At 49.0% G+C, this 6,000-nt stretch overlaps 1 protein-coding gene across 2 annotated transcripts in view; it reads right to left on the reverse strand.

Annotated features, from left to right (window-relative positions):
- The window catches only part of PHLDB3 (pleckstrin homology like domain family B member 3), a 167,523-nt gene extending 162,402 nt beyond the window's left edge, over positions 1-5,121 (reverse strand). For both annotated transcript variants that reach the window (XM_068241968.1, XM_068241967.1), the window contains exon 1: positions 4,912-5,121. The gene's annotated coding sequence lies outside the window, so the exon portion shown is untranslated. The remainder of the gene's footprint in view (positions 1-4,911) is intronic.
- Between the last annotated feature and the right edge of the window lie 879 nt (positions 5,122-6,000).

Consider the following 6,000-nt stretch of genomic DNA (forward strand, 5'->3'; position numbering starts at 1 on the left):
CCACTGCCTCTTACGAGTAGCGCTTCTGATCTATTTAAGGCTGGAGGGGAGCGGAGGACGGGGGACCCAGGCGAGGGAGGGGGGGGGGTCCGACCCCCCTCCCCGCCGCTAGGCCCAATACCCCCGTCCTGCCCGCTACCCCTCCAGCTCGGCGGCCGGCTCCCCGCACCCACCGACGGGCGGATGCCGCCCCTAGAAATGTGCCACCTGAGGCAAAAGTTTCACCCCGCCTCATGAGCGGGCCGGCCCTGGGTATAGTCAGGGTGTGAAGCCCCAATCGGTCGGAGCTCCACATTCTGGCTACCCTAGCCTGCATGGGGGACAAGGGGTTAAAAAGATTCAGGAGGGGGACCCCACATAATTAAAAAAAAAATAAAAAATTCCCACACTCAACATAAAAAAAAAAATTGGGAAAATAGGAAAACATGCCAGGGATCTTCATACAGCCATATGGCGGCTGTATAGCGATCCCTGGCCAAAGCGCTGCGGCTGCGTATAGACCCCCCTGGAAACCCCGTCAGGAAATGTATTGCGCTTTCGTTTGATGCATGTAAAATTACACTACCGTTAGGTTTGCGACTAAAAGTGACATTTACCGCATTTAAAAGTATACCTTTTTCCTTCGAAACTTTAAAATAGATTTTCTCAAAAACTATAAGGTCTTTTTGAAAAATTGTTTTTTCCTCTTATTCCCATGATCTCCTTAACATTTTCTGCAAATTTAGTGTTTCTAGCATTTAAGGTGGATTTGCTATTAACCATTAAAGTCAGTGGGTTTTTAAATGTGTGGTTTTTTTTTTCCTTTGAAACTTTAAAATCGATTTTCTCAAACTGTCGATTTGAGAAAACATTTTTTTTTCCTCTTGTAGCCACTGGGGGCCCCTACAAGCTCTGGGGCCCTGGGGCAATTGCCCCCTTTGCCTCTATGGTAGCGCTGGCCCTGAGCACAAGGTGGTTCTGATCTAGTTATGTATCTTGCCTGAAGAAGAACCTTAAAGTGTACCTGGGACAAATCAATACAAAAGTTTTTTATACATACCTGGGGCTTCCTCCAGCCCTCTCCGTACCAATCACTCTCACGCCATCTTCCTCTGCCTCCTCCTTCTCCTGGTAGAAGCCCGGTAAGTTTTGCCAGTCGACGCATGCGCAGTGTGCCTGCAGCCCCGACTGGCCAAGCTAACAGAGCTTCTACCCGGAGAAGCAGGAGGCGCAGGACGGCGGCGTGGGAGCGAACGGTGCAGAGGGGGCTGGAGGAAGCCCCAGGTATGTATAAAACTTTTGTATTGATTAAATCTCCTATTTCCTTTTAAAGTTTCAAAAGTTTGCAAAGGCATCTTGTAGACAAGACAAATAACATTTATTTTGCACTTTTCTCCTGGTGAACTCAAAGCACCAGAGCTGCAGCCACTAGGGCACACTCTATAGGCAGTAGCAGTGTTACTGAGACTTGCCTAAGGTTTTCTACTGAATAGGTGCTGGCTTACTAAACAGGCAGAGCCGAGATTCAAACCCAGGTCTCCTGTGTCAGAGGCAGAGCCCTTAACCATTACACTATCCAGCCACTTGTACAGTTAGTTATTAAGAATATAGCAGAGGTGCTTAGACTTTTTGAACTTGCAAGCTACTTCAAAAATTACACATTGGAAATGATTTATCTACCAGGTAGACTCTACCTAAAGATGTAGCACAGGCACAGCAGCAGTCCATTAGTGATTACTCCAAACTGCCAGTCAATTCAATGCACACCATAGAGTCCTCCTCAGTATGACAGATAGAACATTGCTTGACCACATAATCACAATATCATGCTTAGAATATCATGCTCAGTGTCTGGCAAAGTTGTAATCAGCAGTAGCACCTAATACTTCTAAATGCAAGGCTTTCCACCTTACAATATAACGCCTACGTCACTCACGCAGGCGGTGTGGGGTCTATCCAGAAGACCCTTCAGACAGTGGCGTAGCTTGAAATTATGGGGCCCCATAGCAAAATTTTCATGGGGATCCCTTAGAACTAGGTACTGTTGAGCAATGCCACCTGCCCTTACCCTATGTATATGAGTTGATTGGCCAATAGACATTCCCATGCAATGTATGAGCATAGTACTTGTGATAAGAGACAGTCAGAGGGTGGAGGTCCAAAGGAAAGTTAAAAGTGAACACATCAAGTACAACCTGGGCCCCCTCTGCTCCAGGTCCCTATAACGATTGCTATGGCTGCAATGACTATTGCTACGCCCCTGCCTTCAGATCTATCAGTAGATCACGATCCACACAATGAGCACACATGGTCTATAGTTTACAAACAGCACTAAGTTCCTTGAATGAGTATTTGACCTGTGTGCTCGGTTACGACGCTCTTAAGGCCCATACTCACGGGGGACGGCCGTCGCCGCAACCGCGTGGCACGCGCGTATTGCGGCGACAGTTCCCCCGTGTGTATGATGCGCGCGCCCCGAACCGTCGCCCGTCGGAGCTGTCGCCAGGCGATTGACATGTTCAATCGCCGGCTACAGTCGTCGCCGCAACCTCGCCGGAACTGTCGCTAGCCCCGCATGTGTATGCGGGCTAGCGACAGCTACCCACACACAACACACGGAGCTTCCGGCGGGGGGGAGGAAACTCGGCGACAGCTTCCGCCGCATCGCTAATCCCTCTGCTGCCGTGTGGATGCAGAGGGACTTGGCGACGAGCTGTCGCCGAACTGCCGCCGAACTGTCGCGCACACGCTCCCGTGTGCGGCGACAGCTACAATTGTACCCCCGTGGGTACTTCGCTTTAGATTACCACAACACACACAGCAAGCTGTAACCCAAGACGTCCTATCTTTACTACCCATTGCTCTACACTAAAAACTTCAACTTTCATAATAAACGGTAAGAACCAAACTTTTGCCAAAACTGTTTTGTTTAATCCAGTCATAATGAGGGACACAGAAGATGAGAATGAAAATCTGAGACAGTCCCTGGAAGCAGGGGACAGTTGTCATAGGGTGTCATTTGTAGAGGTCAGGAAATTGAGGACAGTTGTCGTGTGATGTATACAATATGGGGACAGCTGTAGTATGGCCTCTAGAAATTGGGGACAGTTGTAATTTGATGCCGGGTGTTTTGGAATTAAGAACGATCAGGAAATTGGAGGAAGTTGCAGTACAGTGTGTGGACATCATGGACCACTTTAGTACAAGGTGTGCAAATCAAATCAGGAGGAACTGCAGAACATGAAGTGGTGACACTTGTGATGTATGTACAGGATATAGGAACAGCTGTAGTATGGAGCCTAATATGATGTCTGGTAATTGCAGAGGTTTGTGGTACGGTGTCTACTAGAGATGCTCTGTTAATAGGGGTCCGTTATGGTACAGAACCGAGACATTTGTGGTATTTGAGGATGGGTATGGCCCAGAAGACAATTGCAGCATGGGATATGGAAACTGGGGACAATTGTAGTATGGTGTTTGGGAATCAGCGACAGTAGTAGTACAGTGTCTGTGAACATATTGAGAATAGACTGGAAACTGAGGTCAGTCGTAGATTAGTACCTTTAATGTTATTCTGGAACTATTGTAGTACAGTGCCTGGTAATCAGGGAACAGTCTAGATTAGGGACAGTTATCCTACCATATCTGGAAATCATAGACACTTGCAGCACAGTCTGGAGATAAGGAACAGATGTAATAAGGTGGTACAGTTGTAGTACAGAGACCAGGGACAGTTTAATGCTGGAAATACACGAGTCGACCCGGCGGCTCGATTAGCCGCCGGATCGACTTCCGCCGTGTCCCCGCGTGCGCCCGGATCAATTACCACTCTTCCCCACGGGCGCTCCTTATCTTCCGCTCGTTTTCTTCCCATCGCCCGCGGGGATCGAGCGCAGAATCTATCCGGCGGGGTGTCGGAAATTATCAATCGAGCCATCAGTGGCTCGATTGATAAGGAGAAAACGAACCGTCTATGCCCAGCATAATATCAGGATGTGTTGGGGGATAAGGGATACTTTATTTAGGGTCCTGATGGTCCAGGACAGTTAGTGAAGATTATAGAGGTCAGGGTCACAGGGGAGGTTTGCAGAGGCTGGGGACAGCTGTAGTAGACTTTCTAGAGACCATGGACAGTGTAATAACGAGAGGTTTTTGGGGGATCAGGAATTCTTTCTTTAGGTTCCTGAAGGTCAAGGACATTTAGTGAGGATTATAAATGTTGAGGGCAGAAGTGAGGTTTGTGGAAGTTGGAGACAGCTGTAGTACAGTTTCTGGAGACCAGAACCTGGGTAGTGTAGTGAGTCTTGTGGGGATCAGGGGTAGTTCTAGTGAAGGTTGAGGACAACTGCTGTAGATTCTGAAGATCAGGTACAGATGTAGTGAGGTTTGGGACACCTGTATTCGATTCTGAAGATCATGTACAGTTGTGGTGAGGTTTGTGGAGGTCTGGGACTGCTAAACTACAGTTTCTGAAGACCAGGTGCAGTTGTAGCGAGTGATGTTGTGGCCAGGGACAGTTGTAGACATTTTATAAAGACCAGGTACAATTGTAGTGAGTTATGTAGTGGTCGAAAACAGTTGTAGAAATTTCTGAAGACCAGGTACATTTGAATTCGTTTTATGGTAGTCAGGTACAGTCGTAGCAATTTCTGAAGACCAGGTACAGTTGTAGTGAGTTGTGGCAGTCAGGGAACGTTGTAGACATTTCTGAAGACCAGGTACAGGTGTAGTGAGGTGTGTGGTGGTCAGGGACAGTTTTAGAGTTTTGGAAGACCAGGTGCAGTTGTAGTGGGGTTTGTGAAGGTTCAGGGACAGTTTTAGAAGTTTCTGAAGACCAGGTGCAGTTGTAGTGAGTGATGTGATGGTCAGGAACAAATGAAGTACAGTTTCTGGAGATCTGGGAAACTTGTTATGCGGATGGTCTGGTCTTACCTTGCCTAGCAGTGCTCCTGTTTGGTCTGTGAGTTCCAAGGGCAAAGTCTCCTGCACACTCAGCACGGTGGCAGCTCCTCCAGACAAGTCCACAGTCCCAGATCCAATGTGCAGATCAGCGCAACCTGTAGGGAAGCCAGTTCTAGAGTCAGGCAAGCAGCCAGAGAGTACAGAGAGCCCAGCTCAATGCAAAACACACTGACTGTGACAGAGTGAATGATTCACTGAAACTGGCTGTGCACAGGCCCCGCCCCTATCACTGGGACAATTCCCCTCCCCCTCTCTCATTCTTATTATCACTGACTTTTAGTTTTCTTTCTTTAGAAATTTCCTGGATTTATGGTTTGGACAAGTTACACAAAGCTTCCCGGAACTCCCAGGAACCTTCAGATGGCTTTCTGCCTCGGAGCTTACAATCTAATCACCCACAGACACACACATTCTGGAGTCTGTATATTTTTGAATTGTGGGAGGAAACCAGAGATAGGAGTACCTGAAGGAAACCACATAACACAGGGGGGCATCCCCACCCCCTTCTCTTTCTCTCCCCTCCTCTAAATACGCAATACAATTGTAGCTGTGTCCTGTGCGGCCGGCCACACATGGGCAGATATCGGGAGATCAGCAGAATGTACCAGCTGCACAGGTGGTAGCTGGACTGCGATGTGGATGGGAGCAGGAGTGGAGCAGTGATGATGGAAGGAGTAGAGCAGAAGGGAGCAGCGAAGGCGGGAGCAGGAGTGGAGCAGTGAGGGTGGGAGCAGTGATGATGGGGGAAGGAGTAGAGCAGGAGTGGAGCAGCGAGGGCGGGAGCAGGAGTGGAGCAGCGAGGGCGAATGCAGAAGTAGAGCAGAGATGAGCAGCGAGGGTGGGAGCAGTGAGATTGGAGCAGTGAGTGTGGGAGCAGAGCATGAGGGTGGGGGCAGGAGTGGAGCAGAGTGAAGCAGTTAGGGTGGAGCAGGAGGATGAGAGCAGGAGGTTGAGTGCAGGAGGTAATCGGTGAGGGTGGGAGCAGGAGAATGAGAGCAGGAGGGGAGCAGTGATGGTGGGAGCAGGAGTGGGGCAGGGTGAAGCAGTGAGGGTGAGAGC

Source organism: Hyperolius riggenbachi, chromosome 6, assembly GCF_040937935.1.
Source record: "Hyperolius riggenbachi isolate aHypRig1 chromosome 6, aHypRig1.pri, whole genome shotgun sequence".
Lineage (NCBI taxonomy): Eukaryota > Metazoa > Chordata > Amphibia > Anura > Hyperoliidae > Hyperolius > Hyperolius riggenbachi.